The following is a 24,604-nucleotide window of genomic DNA, read 5'->3' as shown; positions in this document are numbered from 1 at the left end:
CCTGATGAAGACTCATTTTTAGATGTGTCCCCACCCTTGTCAGAAGACTTACCATCCTTCTTCTTATTGCCATCTTTGTCACCCCCTGTATGAACTTTTCTGTTCACCCTTGTTCTGACCCATTTGTCTGCCTTCTTTCCCAATTCTTGGGGAGAGGTCAGATCATAGTCCACCAGGTACTGGTGCAACAAATCAGACACACAGTTATTAAGTATATGCTCTCTCAGGATTAAGTTATACAGGCTTTCATAATCAGTAACTTTACTGCCATGTAACCACCCCTCCAAGGCCTTCACTGAATGGTCAACAAAGTCTACCCAGTCTTGTGAAGACTCCTTTTTGGTCTCTCTGAACTTCATCATGTACTGTTCAGTGGTTAAGCCATAACCATCTAGGAGTGCATTCTTAAGAACTGCAAAATTATTGGCATCACTTTCTTTTACAGTAAGGAGCCTATCCCTACCCTTTCCACTAAATGATAGCCATAGGATAGCAGCCCACTGCCTTTGAGGGACATCCTGTACAACACAGACCCTCTCAAGTGCAGCAAACCACTTGTTAATGTCATCCCCCTCCTTATAAGGGGGAACTATCTTGTGCAGATTCCTAGAATCATGCTCTTTTGCAGGATGACTATGGGGAATACTGCTGCTGCCACCATGGGTTTCTAAACCCAATTTCTGTCTTTCCCTTTCCACCTCTAAGGACTGCCTATCCAAATCCAGCTGTTGCTTCTTGAGCTTCAGTCTGGTATGTTCCGCTCTCAATCTATTGAGCTCCCTTTCTAACACTCTGTCATCAGGGTGGGTGGGTGAGGCATGTCTAGAGACAGAAGTATGCTGAGATAGAACAGAAGGAGACCTGGCCCTAACAGATGACACCCTAATAGCTTGACTAACAGAAACAGCACTTCTACTATGAGGAGAAGGGATACTCTTACTGTGATGTGAGACAACACTATCAGTATGGTGTGACTCTACATCAGTACCAGCTATGCTAGGTGGCTTGCTAGGGGGCAGGCTTGGAAGTTTCCCTCCCACATCTTTTGCTAGGGGTGCCCCAGAATCAGAGTGGGAACCATCAGCAAACTTTTCAGCAGGAGTGCCAGCTTTGGCCTTATCCTGTTCAATAAGCATATTGACCAACAGTTCTCTAGAGGGATTCTTCCTTACACTTAAACCTCTTTCTATGCAGAGACTCCTTGCATCTTTCCAGCTAAGGTTATCATAAGCAAGTTTGGACAGGTCAACAGTTTGGCCTGTGCCAGACATTTTAGAAAGTGTTTAAGTGATAGAAAAAGGAAGAAAAGGTTTTTCAGAACTTTTGAAAAGATAGAGAAAAAACTTTTAAAACTTTTTAAGAACTTTTTGAAAGTTTAGAAGTACTTTTCAGCACTTTAGAAAAGAAGTGAGAAAAGAAATGCAAAACTTTTTGGTTAGATGTACATACACTGAACTTGTTTTGTATATTTTTCTCTTATGAAAAGTACAATGACAAAAGTGGTAAGTAGTTACAAAGCACTTATCCCACCACTGCACAACCAATGTAGGAGGCTGCACTGGCTTGTAGTGAGTACCTAGGGGTACTTACACCTTGCACCAGGCCCAGTTATCCCTTATTAGTGTATAGGGTGTCTAGCAGCGGAGGCTGATAGATAATGGTAGCTTAGCAGAGCAGCTTAGGCTGAACTAGGAGACGAGTGAAGCTCATACAGTACCACTAGTGTCATCTGCACAATATCATAAGAAAACACAATACACAGATATACTACAAATAACTGTCCTTTATTTTTATGACAATATGCCAAAAGTATCTCAGTGAGTACCCTCTGTATGAGGATAGCAAATATACACAAGATATATGTACACAATACCAAAAATATGCAGTATAGTATTTTTAACAGTGCAAACAATGTATAGTTACAATAGGATGCATTGGGGACACATAGGGATAGGGGCAACACAAACCATATACTCCAAAAGTGGAATGCGAACCACGAATGGACCCCAAACCTATGTGACCTTGTAGAGGGTCGCTGGGACTGTAAGAAAACAGTGAGGGGTAGAAAAATAGCCCACCCCAAGACCCTGAAAAGTGAGTGCAAAGTGCACTAAAGTTCCCCAAAGGAAACAGAAGTCGTGATAGGGGAATTCTGCAGGAAAGACACAAACCAGCAATGCAACAACAATGGATTTCCAGTCGAGGGTACCTGTGGAACAAGGGGACCAAGTCCAAAAGTCACAAGCAAGTCGGAGATGGGCAGATGCCCAGGAAATGCCAGCTGTGGGTGCAAAGAAGCTGCTACTGGACAGTAGAAGCTGAGGACTCTGCAGGAATGACAAAGGCTAGGAACTTCCCCTTTGGAGGACAGATCTCTCACACCGTGGAGAGTTGTGCAGAAGTGTTTTCCTGAAGAAAGACCGCAAAAAAGCCTTGCTAGCTGCAAGTCGTGCGGTTAGGGTTTTTGGATGCTGCTGTGGCCCAGGAGGGACCAGGATGTAGCCAATTGCGTCTGGGGACAGAGGGGGCATCGAGCAAGAAAATGAGCCCTCTCAGAAGCAGGCAGCACCTGCAGAAGTGCCGGAACAGGCACTACAAAGAGGAGTGAAATGGTGCTCACCTGGAGTTGCACAAAGGAGTCCCACGCCGCCGGAGGACAACTTAGGAGGTCGTGCAATGCAGGTTAGAGTGCCGTGGACCCAGGCTTGGCTGTGCACAAAGGATTTCCGCCGGAAGTGCACAGAGACCGGAGTAGCTGCAAAAGTCACAGTTCCCAGCAATGCAGTCTGGCGTGGGGAGGCAAGGACTTACCTCCACCAAACTTGGACTGAAGAGTCACTGGACTGTGGGAGTCACTTGGACAGAGTTGCTGGATTCAAGGGACCTCGCTCGTCATGCTGAGAGGAGACCCAGGGTACCGGTGATGCAGTTCTTTGGTGCCTGCAGTAGCAGGGGGACGATTCCGTCGACCCACGGGAGATTTCTTCGGAGCTTCTAGTGCAGAGAGGAGGCAGACTACCCCCACAGCATGCACCACCAGGAAAACAGTCGAGAAGGCGGCAGGATCAGCGTTACAGAGTTGCAGTAGTCGTCTTTGCTACTTTGTTGCAGTTTTGCAGGCTTCCAGCGCGGTCAGCAGTCGATTCCTTGGCAGAAGGTGAAGAGAGAGATGCAGAGGAACTCAGATGAGCTCTTGCATTCGTTATCTAAGGAAATCCCCAAAGCAGAGACCCTAAATAGCCAGAAAAGAGGGTTTGGCTACTTAGGAGAGAAGATAGGCTAGCAACACCTGAAGGAGCCTATCAGAAGGAGTCTCTGACGTCACCTGCTGGCCCTGGCCACTCAGAGCAGTCCAGTGTGCCAGCAGCACCTCTGTTTCCAAGATGGCAGAGGTCTGGAGCACACTGGAGGAGCTCTGGGCACCTCCCAGGGGAGGTGCAGGTCAGGGGAGTGGTCACTCCCCTTTCCTTTGTCCAGTTTCGCGCCACAGCAGGGCTGAGGGGTCCCTGAACCGGTGTAGACTGGCTTATGCAGAAATGGGCACCATGTGTGCCCATGAAAGCATTTCCAGAGGCTAGGGGAGGCTACTCCTCCCCTGCCTTCACACCATTTTCCAAAGGGAGAGGGTGTAACACCCTCTCTCTGAGGAAGTCCTTTGTTCTGCCATCCTGGGCCAGGCCTGGCTGGACCCCAGGAGGGCAGAAACCTGTCTGAGGGGTTGGCAGCAGCAGCAGCTGCAGTGAAACCCCTGAAAAGGCAGTTTGGCAGTACCAGGGTCTGTGCTACAGACCCGTGGGATCATGGGATTCTGCCAACTATGCCAGGATGGCATAGAGGGGGCAATTCCATGATCATAGACATGTTACATGGCCATATTCGGAGTTACCATTGTGAAGCTACACATAGGTAGTGACCTATGTGTAGTGCAAGTGCACGCGTTTAATGGTGTCCCCGCACTCACAAAGTCCGGGGAATTTGCCCTGAACAATGTGGGGGCACCTTGGCTAGTGCCAGGGTGCCCACACACTAAGTAACTTTGCACCTAACCTTTACCAGGTAAAGGTTAGACATATAGGTGACTTATAAGTTACTTAAGTGCAGTGGTAAATGGCTGTGAAATAACGTGGACGTTATTTCACTCAGGCTGCAGTGGCAGGCCTGCGTAAGAATTGTCAGAGCTCCCTATGGGTGGCAAAAGAAATGCTGCAGCCCATAGGGATCTCCTGGAACCCCAATACCCTGGGTACCTCAGTACCATATACTAGGGAATTATAAGGGTGTTCTAGTATGCCAATGTAAATTGGTAACATTGGTCACTAGCCTGTTAGTGACCATTTGAAAGAAATGAGAGAGCATAACCACTGAGGTTCTGAATAGCAGAGCCTCAGTGAGACATTTAGTCATAACACAGGTAACACATTCAGACACACTTATGAGCACTGCGGCCCTGGCTGGCAGGGTCCCAGTGACACATACAACTAAAACAACATATATACAGTGAAAAATGGGGGTAACATGCCAGGCAAGATGATACTTTCCTACAGGTAGCAAATGTCTTACTTCATCAATCATGATGAGGTAGGACTCTATTTGAAAACACCTTGGGGATGGCGGCACTCACAGGAATGCTGGACTGCTGACCTCAGCAGACCACCATGTCTGTGACTGCCTTCATACTGAGAAGTTTACATTTGTAGAAATGGTGCAATATTTCAGCATGGGTGTACAGAAAGTAATTTAACAACCTATTTCTTCACTAAAATAGTATTGTGGAAGCAGTCAGTAGTCCCATGCACAACATCATGTTTGAAAATAGTTTGTGACCATCCATTCACAAAGAGCATGGATCCCATGCTGACCCTTTCACTTTCGAAAATGGGCTGGCACCAATGTGACACAGATGGTAACTGCAATAGCTCAGTCCTGGCAATTGTGCCCAAGCAAAAAATGGCATAGGGCCCTGCTCTTCAATGCCTAATCCGAAATGCCACTAGATGACCCTGTTTTGTGATAGTGCAATCTGATATCATAATGGCCCATTTGGGTTTGGCCATGTGAATGATTATTTGTCCTGATTTAAACACACAGATACAGTGAACTTTTGCCCAGATGTCTAATTTATTTTGTGTCACATTTGCTTCATTTGTTGACGCAACAGCTGCGCAAATTAGCAAACGAAATTTGTAATTTACAAGTGTACGCTACTTTTGCGTCCAGAAATTACGCAAATGCAGTCCGAACAAAGTAGAAATATGGGCCTAAGATAATCATGAAGGTTATGAAGAGCTTGGTATGTACGGCCCTGAATACTGTTTGGACATGGTTCAATTAAACTGTGGTCTGCATTGTTAACATGTATTACCACGGGTAACACATCCCATTCCTGGTACACTTACAGTTTGTTCAACTTGCATTCCACATGTCCACAAACATTGCATGCAGCATGTCACAACATCTGCTACTGTTACTCCAGAGCATTGTACTGTACACATTAGTCAATTTGGTACTCACCAACAGGGCCACCAATCAGCACAGCCAGGTGGTCCATCAGGTCCTACTCTCGGGCCACCATGTCAGCCCAGCGATGCTTCAGCTGGTGTTCATTCCGTTATGTGTTGAAAATCCACCTCAGGTAGAACTGCACCTTTGCCCACCTCAGCTGTCTTGCCTCCGTGTGATACCCCTGTATCACACGGCCCCCAGCTTCCAACATCATGGGGAGGATGTGGCACACCAGCCACACACAAATGCCCCTAGCTCCTTCTCACCCATGCGCCCCAGCTGTGGACTTCCCGACATCACACAAAACAGTATTTCAAAAGTAAAGAGGGAAAAACAGGGAAAGGAGGTAGAAAAAGGAAACTTATCTAACCCAATGACAGCCCAAAACTACCCCAACTAATCTTATCCACAAACAGACTCCCAACAGTACAAATACAAATCTAACTACAATTAAAGACACAAAAACACTTTCACAGGATACAAAATACACTTACTAAACACCAAAAGACAAAACATAGACCACACAGGAGACTAAATCACAAAATCCAAAGAGAGACAATCCAAAACACAGCCACAGTCTAGAAAAATCACAGACTGCAAAGGGAAAGTAAAAGTACACCCACTGTACCATATCTGTAAACAGGATATCTTTTTACATCACTTCCTGTCTCATTTGCAGCCCGTTTTTTATCTTGCGTGTACATTTTTGATGCTTACGTAGTTTGCGTCAATTTCTTTTTACGCATATGCATCAAAATCCCATGCATTCATGGATCAATACATTTTCAATGGATATCTGCATGCCTGGGGTGTGCTGGTGGAATTAACGCTAGGGACCCATTGATGTATAATGTGCGTTTGTGTCATTTTTTGACACGTTTGCGTCAATATTTATGAGTCAAACTGTGTTTGCGTCATTTTTCCCATTTTGACATGCATGCAGACTATAACTAGACAAAGATAGGATGGTATGACCTGCAGTGTGTGTTCCAGTGTTTGGGCACATGTGGCAGACCATATTACTGCGGCCCACAATGCTCATATCGTTGTGCAGGATTAGCTCTCTTTACTGACGCAACAGCAGCATAAACTTTGGAAATTAAAATGGATTTTTAAAGGTTGCGCAGGTGTTGCATCCATAGAGGACAGCAAGGCTATGCTACAAAAAATTATTCATGGCCTGTGTGTTTTGTATGTGAATTGACTGTTAAAATTATTTGTGTGCCTCTGTGGGAACGGCATGCAACACATTTGGCGTAATGTTCAAGTATGAATGTGTTACAAATGGGTATCACCATCAGATGCCAATCAATGAGGTACATCAGTCATGATATGTGTTTGTAATATCTGTTGCCTCTCATGCTGTGTGTACTTGCTTGATTTTGGGGACAATACATTTCCCATGACAAACAGTACACAGGAAAGATCGAGGATGGCTGATGAAGGCTATGTCAGATATGTTACTCCTCACATCTCATGAAATGTTGGCTACCACTTCATGGTCCCTTGTGTGTATACTACTTATGAGTCAGGTATATGAACATGTTAGGTAGGTACTGTGTTTTTGACTCAAAGCCTCAAATCCAATCATAACATTGTTATGTACACCACAGTTTGAATAATGTAAATGACCTATGTTTCTCCTGTGGCTGTGGTGGACAAGCAGCCAAAGCTTCATGTGTTCACATATTTCCAGTCGTTCATTACACAAAAGTGTCCAGTTCAAGTGTGTGGCCATGTGTCAGTATTGGCCTCCATGGTGTAACGGTTACGTGCAGGTCCATTCAGGAATTTGTGGAGCTAACCCTTGAATTAACCGACTATCTTTCAAAGCAGATTTAACCTAAAGCCAAAGATCAACTAACAGCATACAAGGGGATAGGGTGGCTATGGTACAGCAGAAATTACAGAAGGGTGACGACAGAGCAACCTTGTTGTGGTCAAATACGTTATGGATCAGTAATGGACAAACAGGCAGGTTTCATCACTACATTTGTAAACAGGGTAGGGCTCTGAACTTCCCACAGCAACAGGGAACATCAGTGCCTCTATGCAGATTAATCTCAAAGCTAGTCACCACGCAAGCCCCATCAAAAGGTGGTGACAGAAGTGCATCTGTGTCTGGACCATCAGGGCACAAACATGTATTGTCCTTACATACACATTGGCAGCCCTTGTTTCTTGGGCTGGAGGCACAGTACCAAATCCAGGCATACAGCCATCGCACGCTGTCACTGTTTGGCACTAATGAATACATGCAAAACCAGACAAAGGATGTGGGACTGGATTCGCCCCCAGGAAAACATGTCCTGGTACAAAAAAAGATAAGAACTAATTAAACTATTCTATACAGTTGAGGATTGATTGTAGACTTACCAGACAAAATACCCCAAGAGGAAACGGAGGGCATGGAAACCAACTATAAGGCAAATGTAGCCACAGGGAATGGTCTCTGGTTAACGTAAAGACTGGAACCAGTCTGGCTAACAGGATGCAGGCTCTGTCAGGAACAAACATGAACAAGGCAGAAAAACAGTGAGCAGAGTCTGACTGGAACAAGCAGGAACAACACTGTGGAAACAAAGAGCAGTTTCATGTGTACTGAGCACTGTAACACAATCCAACAAGGGCTCTGGTACACAAATGAATTGTACTCCAATGCACAACAAGGAGCTTCAAGAAATGGCAGCTTCTAAGCAGTTCCATGCAACAGCAAGGGCAGGGCAGAGTCAAATGGCTGGGCTGCATGAGAGTGCTCACAGGTATGTGCAGCTTCAGTCTCTCACAAGTCCTGGAGTTGATAATCCAGTAAAAGGGGCCAACCGGACCTTTCACATTGGAAGCAATTGTCAACTGATTACAGGTCTCACGGACTACCAGGCAGTGCATTATGGGACCTGAAGTCCATGTAGGAAGATGAAGCAGAACTATGGCATGCCATACTGAAAAGGGAAGCACACAGGAGTCAGAATGGGAGTCTGGATGAGTATAGATGATGATTCCCAGGGTATAGATAGTCCATTTACAGTGTCCCCTAGTGAAGGGTGGGCAGAGGCTTAAAACATGGCAGTGGCAGGACTTATTACCTGGGATGGACTGCGCAGGGCATGTCTTGTGAGCATTGCTTGTCATGCCTGGGGCACTTGTGCTATGCATTTTCAGGTTTGATGCACTTCTTGTCACACGTGCTTCCTGCAGAGATAGCTTATGTCACCCTTACTGCTGTCAAGGGTCTGGTCATACATTCCTGTTACCAATGCAATTTCACATCCACTACCTCATGTATGATACACTTTTTTCCTTATGATTGATGGTGTCATAGTAGGGTGTCATATGCTACAATGGACCATGTTGGCAACATGGATGTGTCTCATAGCTGTGGTCCTATGAAATTGCCCTTCAACTGTGAAATTGACAGGATGTATTTCATAAAAACTGTGTGTGATGTTTGCTGTACATTCATACCCATCAAAAGTGATGTGGCATCTGACGTATGCAAATTGGTCTCTTTCAATGCTTCCTGGGGTAATACTCTGATTAAGATTCCTAGAGATCATGTGATGCATAAATAATTACACAGAGCATGATTGAGTGATAAAGTGAGCTGTTTAATTCCATATCGTTACAAAGTGGTGATAGTGACTATTGCTGGAAAATAATTTGTACTACATGTTGTCTGCAACGCATTCCTGCATCTGTGTTAGGATCTTTCCCCTCTTTTTCCCGGACAGCATCCTCCTCCTCCTCTTCTTCAGGCAGTCGATGTTCAGGTTCATATAGGGGAATGTTCCTCCTAATAGAAATGTTGTGCAGGATGGCACAGGTCAAAATGATCTTGCAGCCCATTTCTGGGGAATATAGGAGGCTGCCTCCGGTGATGGCCAGGCACCTGAATCTGGACTTCAGGATGCAAAAAGTCTGTTCAACTATGGTGCGTGTCCTCTGATGTGCCTCATTATAGGCACGCTCTGCTACTGTGCTTGGGTTGGCAAATGGGGTCATGATCCATGGCTGGATCCCATAACCCTGATCAGCTGAAAGGGAAAATAGGAGTAAGTATTTTTTTGTTGGTTGCACCAGGAATGTCATTTTTCATGGCAGTTCTTATCTTGTGTCGTCTGTGACTCAAGCCCGTCTGCACCCGTCCGTGCCTGGACCACGCCCAGTGCCGGCCCACGTGCTCCCTAAGCCACCAGACACCACTACAGTGCTGACGAACTCCATGCCCTCAACCCAGGCTGCTCCACCACTTGCTTCCAAGCCACCACAAGGCACACCCACGGACCCTTCTCCTGTCGGATCTGCAGCTTCACCTGCCCCCAAGCCACCAAGCACCATGCCAGAACCACAGCCTCCCTCAACCTCAGACACTGGTTAGACGACTGCGCCAACACCCTTGCCCCGCTCAGGAAATCCTCCAACAACTGCACTAGCACAAAGGCCATCTGGTTCACCGCCGACCTTCAGACCTTCAAGCGGGAGTGCGGAAAATCTAGAAGTGGCAACACGAATCAACAGAGAGCAACCTCGCAGCCCTCAAGACAGCCATCCGCAAGCACCACCAGCTCATCCGGACCACCAAAAGATCCTTCTACAAAGATCGCATGGACAACAACGCCCACGACAGCAAAGAGCTCTTCAGGATCGTCAAACAACTCACCAACCCCCGGTCATGCTCCACCGACCCCCCTCCATCGCAAGACCTCTGTGACTCCCTCCCCACCTTCTTCCATTACAAGATCACAAAAACACACGACAGCTTCAACTCCTCACCCCCACCTACCACCACTACCACCACCAACCCCAACGCACCCAGCCACACCAACCTCTTGCTCTCCTGGACCCACATCAACGACGAGGATGCCACCAAAACCGTGAGCACCATCCACGCCGGATCTCCCTCCAACCCCTGCCCCCACCATGTCTTCAACAAAGCAAACCTCATCATCACCCCCCAACTCCGCATGATCATTAACAGCTCTTCGAGACTGCCACCTTCCCGGAGAGCTGGAAGCAAGCCAAAGTCAACACCCTGCTAAAGAAACCCAAAGCGGACCCCGAAGACCTCAAGAATTACTGACCCATCTCCCTCCTTCCCTTCCCGGGAAAGGTCATCGAGAAGATCGTCAATGGCCAACTGACCCGCTTCCTGGAGGAAAACAACACACTCCCAATCCAGATTCCGTAGGAATCACAGCACCGAGACCGCCCTCATCGCCGCAACCGACGACAATAGGACCATGCTCGACAAAGGCGAAACCACGCCCTCATTCTCCTGGACCTCATGGCTGCTTTTGACACCGTCTGCCACCACACCCTTGGCACTCGCCTCTACGATGCTTTGATCCGCCACAAGGCCCTGGAATGGATCACATCCTTCCTCTCTGGCAGAACTCAGAGAGTCCGCCTCCCTCCCTTCCTGTTGGAAGCCACCAAGACCAGCTGCGGTGTTCCCCAAGGGTCTTCTCAGCCCAACTCTTTTTAACATCTTTATGGCACCGCTCACCAACATCGTCCGATCCCACAACCTCAACATCGTCTCCTACGCCGACGACACCCAGCTGATCCTCTCACTCACCAAGGACCCCGCCACCGCCAAAACCAACATCCACGACGGACTACATGCCATCGCCAACTGAATGGAGAAGAGCCACCTCAAATTTAACTTGGACAAGACAGAGATCCTCATTCTCAGTTCTAACCACTCCGTATGGGATGACTCCTGGTGGCCAGCCACCCTAGGAACCGCGCCTACACCCATCACCCACGCATGCAATCTAGGCTTCATCCTAGACTCATCGCTCACCATGACCCATCAAGTCAACGCTATCTCATCTTCCTGCTTCAATACCCTCACCATGCTTTGCAAGATCTTCACATGGATCCCCATCAAAACATGAAGGACGGTCACCCACGCCCTCGTCAGCAGTAGACTGGACTACGGCAACCCGCTCTATGCAGGAACCACAGCCAAGCTCCAGAAGAAACTACAACGTGTACAGAATGCCTCTGCACGCCTCATCCTCAACATCCCACGCTGCAACCACATCTCAGCCCACCTCAGAGACCTACACTGACTCCACATCACCAAGAGGATCACCTTCAAACTCCTCATCCACGCACACAAAGCTCTTCACAACACGGGCCCTGCCTACCTCAATGAGCGACTCACCTTCCAAGCTCCCAGCTGCCAACTCCGCTCTGCCAAACTTGTCCCTGCCGCCATCCCTCGCATCCATTGAACTACAGCCGGTGGCAGATCCTTTTCCCACCTCACCACCAAGACCTGGAACACCCTCCCCAACCACCTATGACAGACCCAGGACCTCCTGACCTTCAGGAAATGCCTCAAGACCTGGTTATTCGAGCAGTAGCAGCCCCCCTCCCCCTTTCAGCACCTTGAGACCCAAGCGGGTGAGTAGCGCACCTTACAAATGTTTGATTGATTGATAGTTGTTTGTGGTATTGTGTGGGATCCTGGGCTTCTGTGAGGTTCTTTTTGCATTGGGTTGTTTGACCTGAAAAACTTGTGTTTGGCTAATTGACCTGATATCTCTGGTATATTTTGAAACAGTTCAGTGTGTATCTCCCATGCATTATGTAGTGAGCAAGATGTTTTCATGTGCACTCACAGGAGGTGACATGATACGTCCACACACACACAATAGATTCCACTGTGGTGATAACATGGTTGCACTACATGGCCTGGTCAGTTCTGGGTCAACCACAACAAAAGACGCCCACAATGCTAAATGGCCAAAGACTTTCAATAGAAAAAAAACGGAAATCAAGTGTGACAGTTGAATCCATATCATGACAAATTAATGAAGAAATGGAATCAAGTGGTATACGTGACACAGACGAAGATCAGACAGTACTCAGAAGATCCAAAAGAGCTAGAGTACCCTGTCAAAGATATTAAACCTGAATGGGCATATTGTGTGAGCCAAGTTCTAAACCAATATCAGGTTTGCTTGCCTGGAATAAACAGTTGCCTCAACTCCCTTGAAATAACTAAAGAGAAATACAGTTCTAAACAACTGTTAATTTGAGATTTTAAAGTTTTTAAAGAAGACTTTATGAAGATTGCTGCAAATAAAATCATGCAGAACTCACCCAAAGAAAAAGATAAAAAGGAATTATTGCATATTGAGAGAAAAGACTTTGGCCCTCATTACAACATTGACGGTAAAAGCCGCTTACCGCCGTGCAGGACCGCCAACACACCGCCGCGGCCGCGGAATTCCGCCACAGCTATTATGACCCACATGTCGGAATCCGCCAAAATTCAGACACCCACACAAGTCCGCCACACCAAAGGTCAGTGATAAACTGCCGAAAACAAATCCTCCACCGTCACGCCAACAGAAATATGCCCACACTATCATGACACACAAATCCACGCGGCGGTCTTTCAACCGCGGTATTCCATTGGCGGTACACACCACCGCTGCGCTCAAAATACACACACACCTACAAAACACAGCCACATTGGACAACTCGAAATACACACACCTGATACACATACACACACCACTCCCACACACCCATTACAATATAAAACACACACCCACATCACCCACAAACCCCTATGACAAAAAATTCAGAAAGAAGGCCAGAGAGAGAGCACCAGCAAGAATAACAGCATCCACAGGCACACAACACTATCACCCACAGAACTTCCACACACCTCACACAACACACCACTACATATCAACCCACATATCACCACACACTCCACCCCACACATCACCTACACCACCCCATGGCACCGCAAAGACACCCCAGGTTCTCGGAGGAGGAGCTCAGGGTCATGGAGGAGGAAATCGTCCGGGTAGAGCCACAGCTATTCGGAACACAGGTGCAGCACACCTCAATTGCAAGGAAGATGGAGCTATGGCGAAGAATAGTGGACAGGGTCAACGCAGTGGGACAGCACCCAAGAAATCGGGAGGACATCAGGAAGCGGTGGAACGACCTACGGGGGAAGGTGCGTTCCGTGGTCTCAAGACACCACCTGGCGGTTCAGAGGACTGGCGGCGGACTCCCACCTCCTCCCCCACAACTAACAACATGGGAGGAGCAGGTCTTGGAGATTCTGCATCATGAGGGCCTCGCAGGAGTAGTTGGAGGAATGGACTCTGGTAAGTCAAAGCTTTACTATTACATCCCCCACCCTACCTGCATGCCATCACATACCCCCACCCTCACCCTCACCCCATCACTCCTACTCCTCACATATGTCCCAACATCACAAACCACCTATCCCACCACCAAGCCCTGCATGCAACAACAAAGCATGGACACCCATCACTAAAGCATGCCCACTGCACATACCCATAAAACCCCCTAAACCATCCTCACACAAGGTCCCACACAGGAATGCAAACACTGGGGTACACGGTCACCCACCCATTGCACACCATGACACACACAGATGTAATAACCATCCTTTTAAACCCCTGCAGGACCCCTACCCGAAGTCACCGGACAGAAGGGTCCACACATGTCCACACCACCAACAGAAGAGGCCCACAGTGATGACAGCACCTCTGTCCAACTGGATCTAGATGACCAGCCCGGCCCATCAGGGACCTCGGGACAGTCAGTTCCCATCACACAGTCACAGGCCACTACAGAGCTTCCCCCCTCTGGAAATACCAGCACAGCACCCACCCAGCGGGCCCATACCTCCGTCCCCAGAACACGTCAATCAGCAGTGTGTCCACCACTACAGGGAACCCAGGATAACCCACCACCCCAACAACAACAGGGATCTGGGGGCAGTGGTACTGGGCACGCGGTCCACGGGACGGAGGCCCAGGAACACAGGGGAACTGAGAGGGCTGCTGTGCGACAGGTGGCGGACAGGCCAAGGGAACCCACTCTCCACGAGGCCCTCTCCTCCATCATGGGAGTACACCACCACACCCAGGAGACGATGGCAACGGTACTGGCCAAGTTTCAGGAGACCCAGCGCCTGCAGGAGGAACAGTATATGGGCTTCAGGGAGGAACTCAGATCCATCAGCTCCACCCTGGGCACCATCGTAGGGGTGCTGAAGGAAGTACTCAACACTAGGAGGGACACTGTGGCACTACAAGGGGCCCCTGACATTAGCATGGACGATGAACTGCCCACCACCTCCGCCGGCGCTAGTGGACAGGAGGCACTGCCACAGGACCACCACACCGGCACCCCACCCCCTGCAGAGGGAGAACCACCCAGCAAACGGTCCCTGAGATCCAGGACAAAGACACAGCACAATGCCAAGACCCCCGCCAAGAAATGAGACCACCCTGATTGTCATCCTACTGTCCCACTTTGTCACCCTGTCCATACTTAAAATGCCCCAGCTCCACTTCCTATGCCCATTTGGGCAATGCACCTGTGAGACTAATAGACTGGACTCTGCCATGGACATTCCTCCGCCATCACCCCTCACCATTTCACTACCCCCTCCAATATTGAGCACTTAAATAAACACACTTAAAGCACAAAACAATCTGGAGTCTGTCTGTGATTTCGAAATAGTGTATTAGCAATTACAGTGACAAAATGCTCTTTCAAGTTTAATGTCAACATACCTATGTCACACAGCTCTAGTCCATGAGGAATCTAAGCAGATGTCACACAGTGGGACCCACATCTGTGAAATCGTAAGGGAAAGTGACAACTCAGTGACCATACACTGGATGAAAACGACAGACAGTAGAGAGGTAGTAGTGTTAAAGTACATGTAGTAGGCAGGTATGTAGTCTTACCTGTGTCTCACTGGAAATATTGCTGGATCACTGAGTCCCTGTTGTGCATGTCTTCTTCCTCTGCTTCCTCGTCTTCACTGTCCACAGGCTCCACAGCTGCAACAACACTGCCATCTGGACCATTCTCCTGCAGAAAAGGCACTTGTCGTCGCAAAGCCAAGTTATGAAGCATACAGCAGGCCACGATGTTCTGGCACACCTTCTTTGGTGAGTAGCATAGGGATCCACCTGTCATATGGATTCACCTGAACCTGGCCTTCAGGAGGCCGAAGGTCCGCTCGATCACCCTCCTAGTTCGCCCATGGGCCTCATTGTGGCGTTCCTCTGCCCTTGTCCTGGGATTCCTCACTGGGGTCAGTAGCCATGACAGGTTGGGGTAACCAGAGTCACCTGCAAATGGTGAGGGACAACTGTTAGACACGCACTAACCTGGAGGGATATCCCCAGACCCATTCCCACTGACTTGCTTCCAGGTGGTCACCTAATAGCCACACGCGGTGCCTCTGGAGTTGACCCATCACATAAGGGATGCTGCTATTCAGCAGGATGTAGGCGTCATGCACTGAGCCAGGGAACTTGGAATTCACATGGGAGATGTACTGGTCTGCCAAACATACCATCTGTACATTCATAGAATGATAACTCTTCCGGTTTCTGTACACCTGTTCACTCCTGTGGGGGGCTACCAAAGCCACATGTGTCCCATCAATGGCACCTATGATGTTGGGGATGTGTCCCAGGCCATAGAAATCCCTTTTAACTGTAGGCAAATCCTCCACCTGAGGGAAAACGATGTAGCTCCGCATGTGTTTCAGAAGGGCAGACAAAACTCTGGACAATACGTTTGAAAACATAGGCTGGAACATCCCTGATGCTATGGCCACTGTTGTTTGAAATGACCCACTTGCAAGGAAATGGAGCACTGACAACACCTGCACTTGAGGGGGATTCCTGTGGGATGGCGGATTGCTAACATCAGGTCTGACTCCAACTGGGTACACAGTTCCTGGATTGTGGCACGGTCAAGCCTGTAGGTGATAATCAAATGTCGCTCCTCCATTGTCAACAGGTCCACCTCGGTACACCGGAGGATGCCGCCATCTCCTCACATGTCCCAGCGGTGCCTATGAAGGAAAACAGCGAGCACAGAGTCAAAAAACTCAGAGGTACGTACCCACAGTTTACACAGAACACCAATCATACACAAAAGGTGGCCTGTATGTGTGTTGAGTCTAGGCCTAGGTATGTGTGACGCAGTTGGAAATGAAGGCATATGGGCCCCTGAAATGGCAGCTGCCTGACCTGTAAAGTGGGACAATGGGATGTGAGGTAACTGCGCTGGCGTTGTACACCATCGCGGTAATGCGCAATGCTACATTGGTTAACATTGGACCCTATGGGTCCCAGGAGCCAATGGCGATGTACGCCGGTGGTGACGGTACGCACCGCCGCGGACGTGAGCGCCATTTTCTATCTGTTCAATCACTCGATACCTGATCTTCGACAGGAGAGGATCTACACTGCAAGAGCTGCTGTGACCTCGGTCTGGAAAAGACAATGGCTCAAGTGTCTGGGGAAAGGGCCCCTGCCTTCACATCGGAGGAGTTGGAGAAGCTCGTGGATGGGGTCCTCCCCCAGTACACGCTACTCTACGGTCCTCCAGACAAACAGGTAAGTACACAGGGAGCATGTTGTGTGGGCTATGCCTGTGTGGAGAGGGCTGGATGTAAGAAGGAAGGGGGGAGAGTGCTGCGTGCATGAAAGATGGTGAATGCATGTGCCACACGGCAAGGGTAGGGATGGGGGCCAATCACTTTGACGGTGCAGTTGGTAATCACTTCTCTTTTTCCCCTGTACATTTCATGTAGGTCAGCGCCCACCAGAAGAAAGATATTTGGCGTGCCATTGCCAAGGACGTCCGGACCCTGGGGCCTACCACAGACGGGGCACCCACTGCCGGAAAATATGGGAGGACATTCGCCGCTGGAGCAAGAAGACGGCAGAGGCTCAGCTGGGGATGGCCTCCCAATGTGGGAGGGGTGCCCGTCGCACCATGACCCCCCTGATGTTCAGGATCCTGGAGGTGGCCTACCTGGAGTTGGATGGGCGCTTGAGGGCATCACAGCAGCCACAAGGGGGTGAGTACACTCTCATTCTGCTGACTTTGCGTGCAGTGGAGGTGTCTGGGTGGGGGAGGTGGGCTGTGGGTTTCCCTAGGCCAGGGCGAGTTCCGAAGGCAAGGCCCCTCCGTAAGGCAGGCCATGTGGCACCCCAGCCCACCTCTGTAGAGTGCCAGGTACACCTAGTCATGCCCCTGTGTCATCTATGTGTGCAGATGTTGTCCATAGCCTTGTAGGACATTTCCCAGAAATTGAACAGTGGAACCCAAGAGCACGGCGTAGTGCAGGGGGCTTCTGTGTCTGTCGTGTCCGCCAACGGTAGCGGTAATGCATGCATTCAACATGTCTTTCTTCTGTCTTCCCCCCCTTTTTGTGGTCTCCCTGTTCTTGTGTGCATTAGCATCATCAGGCGGAGGAGCAGTGGCACCGGAGCACGAGGGAGCTGCATCCCACATGGCCCTGGAGGGCGACACTATGGAGTCTGAATTCACCAGTGGGACGGAGGGCGAGGGAAGCTCCACGGCGGGGACAGGAGCTGACACCAGCGACACGGACTCGTCCTCTGATGGGAGTTCCCTTGTGGTGGCGGCAACATCTGTGCCCCCCGCATCTACAGGTACAGCCGCCACCCCCCTACCAGCACCGCCCTCCCAGCAGCCCCTCAGCCTTTGCCAAGTGCCCACTTACCCAGGAGGGTGGGCATCACCTTCGCCCCAGGCACCTCAGGCCCTGTCCCAGTCACCCCTGCTGCCCTCAGTGAGGAGGCCATTGACCTCCTCAGGTCCCTCACTGTTGGGCAGTCTACCATTTTGAATGCCATCCAGGGTGTAGAGAGGCAGTTGCAACAAACCAATGCATTCCTGGAGGGCATTCATTCTGGTCAGGCGGCCCTTCAGCGAGCTTTTCAGACTCTGGCCTCAGCACTGATGGCAGCCATTGTCCCCATCTCTAGCCTCCCCTCTACAACTTCCTCCAATCCCCTGTACCTCAGCCTATCCCAAGCACACCTACAGACCAACATGCACACACCTCAACACCCAAGGGGAGCTCAGGCAAACATAAGCACCACACATCCCACAGGCACTCACGCAAGCATCACACACATGCAGACACACCAACATCCACTGCCTCCACTGTGTCCCCCTCCTCCTCGTCTCCCTCCTCCCTCCCAGTCTCATCTACTCTCACACCTGCATGCACTACCTCTACAGCCACTACGTCCCTCTCCAGCACACCCACCACCACACCCCGCTCACGTGCAGTCACCACCCCCACTACCATTCACACGTCCCCTGTGTCCTCTCCCAGTGTGTATGTGACGCCCCCTCCCAAGATACACAAACGTAGGCACACACCCACCCAACAGTCATCCACCTCACGACAGCCTCCAGCGCATGCACCTTCACCCAAAGTCACCAAATGTACACCTCCTACAACCACCACCTCTTCCTCCACTCCCAAACCCCCTCCAGCTACCCTTCCCAGTGTGTCCAAAACACTTTTCCTGTCCAACCTTGACCTCTTTCCCACACCTCCCCCACCCCGTCCGTCTCATAGGTCCCGAACTAGCACCTCAGGCACAACATCTCCGGGACCAGTGGTGCCTGTAGTCACCGGAATCTGGAGTGCACCGGCCACCAGGGCAGCCATTGTGGCGCGGAGCCACAGCACAGACAGTCCCCCACCTGTGAAGCATTAGAAGTTGGCCAGTGCCCGGCGGGAGAGGGGGAAGACTCCAGCCACCAAAGCCGCTCCCAGGGGTCCCGTTGGGAGTGTGGAGTCAGCTGTGACACCTTCCAAGGTGGGGAAGGGCCACAAGAAGCCTAGCAAGTCTGGGAAGGGCAGCACAGCGGAGAAGACCGGCATCAGCCCAGCTGCCCATGAGGCCACCGCCAGCACCAGCCCAGCTGCCCAGGAGGCCACCGCCAGCACCAGCCCAGCTGCCCAGGAGGCCACCGCCAGCACCAGCCCCGCTGGGCCATGAAGGACCGCCAGCATCAGCCCCACTGGGCCATGAAGGACCACCAGCAAAAGGTCCGCTGGGCCATGAAGGACCGCCAGCAAAAGGCCCGCTGGGCCATGAAGGACCGCCAGCAAAAGGCCCGCTGGGCCATGAAGGACCGCCAGCAAAAGCCCTGCTGGGCCATGAAGGACTGCCAGCAAAAGCCCCACTGGGCCATGAAGGACCGCCAGCAGCTGAGTCCCTGCAATGGAGACCGCCGCCTCAAGCACCGCTGAACAGGGCACCGCCGTCTCAAGCACCGCCAAACAGGGCACCGCCGACTCAAGCACCGCTGAACAGGGCACCGCCATCTCAAGCACCGCTGAACAGGGCACCGCCATCTCAAACACCGCTGAGCAGGGCACTGCCATCTCAAACACCGCCATCTCAAGCACCGCTAGCCCATGAGCGGCAGGGGCACTGACGCAACTGAGTCCGTCACGGGGTGAATGATGCACTCTGGGCACCATGCCCCCTCCAGAACCAGTGGAGAGATACATCCACTACCTCTGTCCTTAACGGGATTAAGCACTCTGGGCACCATGCCCCCTCCAGAACCAGTGGAGACTGTCATCCACTTGTGAGACTGTGGCTTTGCACTCCCCAGGATTGAACAGTGGGCAAACCACCCACTGTAGAGACTTGTGAGACTGTGGCTTTGCACTCCCCAGGATGGAACAGTGGGCAAGCCACCCACTGTATAGACTTGTGAGACTGTGGCTTTGCACTCCCCAGGATGGAACAGTGGGCAAGCCACCCACTGTAGAGACTTGAGAGACTGTGGCTTTGCACTCCCCAGGATGGAACAGTGGGCAAGCCACCCACTGTAGAGACTTGAGAGACTGTGGCTTTGCACTCCCCAGGATGGAACAGTGGGCAAGCCACCCACTGTAGAGACTTGAGAGACTGTGGCTTTGCACTCCCCAGGATGGAACAGTGGGCATGTGGCCCCCTCGTGGATTTGGCGTCGTGCACTCAAGCAGCTGAGGTGCCCCCCCTTTCCCTCCCCCTGAGGTGCCTGTTTTATTGGTATCTGATGCCCCTGCAGTGTTCTCTCAGTCATGGTCGGGGATCTTGTGTGGACCTCGCCCATACTGTGTGGTCCCAGTGTTCCACGGACTTTCTTAGTGCACTACCTGGACTACTATGCTTGGTATATATTTTGTACATTGTGTACATATATATTTCTGCCTACTTGTTTTTAATATATTACAATGGTTACACTCATTTTCTATTGTCTTTGCATTCTTCCGGGGGTGTAAGTGTGATGTATTGATATGCATTTGTATGTGTTGTAGTGGGTGAGGGTGAGGGTGTTGCGTGTGGCGTGTCCCTGTTTTTTGCCTCCTCCCTCCCCTGTGTCGTAGGTGCAGTACTCACCGTGGTCTTCGCCGCCGGCGTTCGTGCTCCTGGTAGAGGAGCAGGAAGACTATCGCAGGTAGAATTTGGAGTTCCAGGTCCATGGTGTCCTCGTTTCTCGTGGGGTGTGTAGAGGTGAGCATTTTCCCTTCGAAATTCCTGTTTCCGCCGTGTTTTTATCTGCAGTGAATCCGCCCCGGAAAAGGTGGCGGATTGGCCTGTCATAATAGTGTGGGTGACCGCCGCGCTGTTTGTTTGTACCGCTGTGGCGGTCGGAGCGTTAAAGTGGCTGTCTTTGTTGGCGGTTTCCGCCACGGTCGTAATTGCAATTACCGGTCTTACCGCCGCTTTAACACCGACCGCCAGGGTTGTAATGACCACCTCTATCTTTGCTGCTTGGAAATTTTTTATTTATAAGATCTGACTTTAGGTAAACAAGTGTACTTTAAACAGAAATAAATTGTATGATTTCGTATTGATGTTCGGACAAAATATTGATTAAAAAACATTGAATTGCAGAAATATTACGTTTTTATTATTGTGTCACAAAATATTGTTTGAGTTGGGCTCAGGAGGGGTAACATTTACTATTTCCTTCTCCAGTCCTTGCAACAGTAAGGGAAGTGTTGGACTCTGGAGGGAGAGAAAATACTATTCCCACTCCACTAAATACAACAGTAGAGAAAACATTGGACTCAGGAGGAGTATCATTTATTATTCCCACTCCAGTCAGTGCAACAGTATGGAAAGCCTTGGACTCAAGAGGGGTAAACTTTACTATCTCCACCTCAGTGTGTGCAACAGTAGGAAAAGATTTGGCATCAGGAGGAGTAAGGTTTACTATGCCTACTCCAGTTGGTGTAACAGGAAAGAAAGTGCTTGACTGTGATGGGGTGCTGCTTGTGTGTGTTAAGGTGGGTGTGTGCAGATGTGTCTGTCTGCTTAGGACCGGTAGGGGACTAGGGAATTTGGATTAGGAAGAGGGAGGCGTTGGGGAGGATTGTTGGGAGTGGATGGCTGCCATCAGTGAAGAGGACAGAACCTGAAAAGATCTCTGTAGGCCATGTATGTTGCTATGAATGCCATCCAGGTACGTATTTGTCTGCTGACGTTGGCTGGCTAAACCCCGTATGGCATTAACAATGGCAGTCTGACCCACAAAGATACTCCTCAGGAGGTCAATAGCCTTCTCACTTGGGGCAGAAGGGTTAACAGGGGGTGGGGGTGAGGCGAAGGAGATGTACACCCTCTTGGGTGAGCCTCTGCATGGCCAAATGGGTGGGGAGCAACAGGAAGGTTGGCAATAGAACTGGGGGTGATGAACAAGGACGGTACAGGAACAGGTCCTGATGGGTCCGCCACCACTAGGGAGTGGCCACTGGAGGTAGAATCCAAAGATGACGAGGTCGATCTTGTGTCCTCTGTGGCACTCCTTTCACCCTCCAGGCTACTGTGTTGGTGGTGTCATGACTGGAGGTACCGTGGCCAGATGCTTCCCCACTTTGTTCCACTCTGTCTCCTTCGCTTGCCTAGGATGATGCTTCAAACACAAAGAGAAATAGTGTAATCACAAGTTCCTAATCACAGTTGAACAACAGCTGTGATTATCAAACATTATCACAATCTCAAGTAGGCCCCAGCAGCAAAATTGATCAAAGTGGCTCCTACATTTACCACACCCTATGCATGCATGCAACATGAGCTGTCAACAGTTGCCCACAGGAAAATCAGAATCTCAGACAACTCCAATTGCATGGGTGAAGTAGTGCAACACAGTAATACTTAAGTAAGTAGATGACCTCACCTCCTTCAATGGTTTGCCTCATGGAGCATAACTCAGTTACCTGTTGTCATACAATAGTAAGCCAATGCCAAATTCATTCCCACAGCTCCCACACAAGGTCATGCATACATCTATTTGTCACATACACACATGATACAACAACAAAAAAGCTGGTCCAAAATCCTGGCATGTTGATGACAGAAGTACAGTAGTCCGAAGAAGGTGACATGGAAATACTCATGTCACACTGGAAAGAAATCAACAATGCACACTTCACCATGTGTAAACTGTCCTAATGGAGTCAATGTTGCTCAGATATACTACACATCTGGCATGGAAATTTACACTGTAGAAACAATTTGCAAATTGTCATGGAGATATGTCTCTAAAATTCACAGCACATTGAGTCTGCTAGCCCCAGGGAAATTACCACTACTGCATGGCACTCCTTACAATGACATACTCTGATTGCACCAGTACAAGCCATTAGTCCTTTGAATGTTGGAGAGGCCCAGGGATTCTCAAGTACTTGTAGAAGGCCCAAAACATGTTTCCCAATGGAAAGCTACATCACTGACTCCGTTTTGGTCCTGAAAAAATCCAGATGTGAAAGGAGCACCTGCTAACAAGGAATGCTAGCAACAGTGATGTCACACAATAATATCAATGGATATTTACTACTTACCAAGGGAAGGTATTGATCTGTATCTGCACCTAAAGAACAATGTATGCTCAGTCACATGTATGATGGTCACCTTCACATGACAGATAGTAGTGAGGCCCCAGCACTCGTGTCACACTGAAGACGAGTGGCTTCTAGGGGCCGATGCCTATTTACTCACTGGAGCAGACACATGGATGAGGATAATATCCATCCCTTCATTTTGTGTGGGTAATAACACTGAGGAGTAGTGGACTGTCACATAGAATTTAGACCCACAACAACAACCAACATAACTTTATTGATCACTGTCCAAAGCCATGTGTTGGTTCTGGAGAGCAAAGTTTTTGAAGAGTGTACTTGGTTGTCTTCTTGGTCGCTGGGCTAATAGGCAAGGCACTCAGTATGCACCATATTCCATACCTACACAAGCAGTTACTCTTCTTGTTTGTCACATGGTCCATTCCCAGTCATGGGGAAGGGGATGTCAGAACCTAACACATTAACTTGGCTATTGTGAAAGGCAGGAATGTGCCCTGTACTCACCCCTGTGTGGCTGCTGTACTCCCCTCAAACACCTATCAAGCTCCTGGTAGGCCACTGCTAGAAAGCTGGCCACTAGGCGGGTCATGCTCCAATGTACATTGGGACGACAGCCCCAGCTGGACCTCAGCGATCTTCCGTGCCCAGCATCTCAGGCCCTCCCACCTCTTCTGACAGTGGGTGCTCCGCCGACTGTGGACCCCTAGGGTCTGCACCTTCTGGGCGATGGCTCTCCAAGTCCCCTTCTTCTGATGGGCATTGACCTGTATCGATGCAAGAGACAAATCAAAAGATAAAAAACACAAGTATTGACACAAATGTTGAAGTCACACACATGTCAGAAACACCAAGCACAAAATGGGTAATTTGTCAACACACCACATGTGTAAAGTACACCTGCCGATAAGTACAGGGACATGACAACACATGTTTGGAGTTATCTGCAAAATGACCTACAATGACTAAGCAAGCCAACTGACATCAGGTAGCCTGTGCTCCAGCAACATGTACTGTGATGTCAGTCACAGTGAAACACTACACACCAATGTGGCTTCTGAAGAATAGCTCCTAAGGCCTGACTGGACAAACGCATTTACATTCTGCAACATTGACTCACTGCTTACAGTCCCTATAGGCAACTACCATAGTACATACTTCACCCTAAGACTTGAGTGACAATGAAAAGGCTGGCATGGTGAGAACGGAAAATCTCGTCCCTGTGCACGTGTGGACATGTGGCCTACCAATGTTGACTCAAGCCTGTACTCGACAAACATGACTTATGTGAAGGTGACATCAGAGCTGTGGGAGTAAGGGACCTGTCATGAGTCAAAGATACACATGAACAATTATGCAAATGCACATATGGAC

The sequence above is a fragment of the Pleurodeles waltl genome, chromosome 1_2, assembly GCF_031143425.1.
Source record: "Pleurodeles waltl isolate 20211129_DDA chromosome 1_2, aPleWal1.hap1.20221129, whole genome shotgun sequence".
NCBI lineage: Eukaryota > Metazoa > Chordata > Amphibia > Caudata > Salamandridae > Pleurodeles > Pleurodeles waltl.
The sequence above is the reverse complement of the archived record's forward strand: the minus strand, read 5'-3'. Positions refer to the sequence as shown.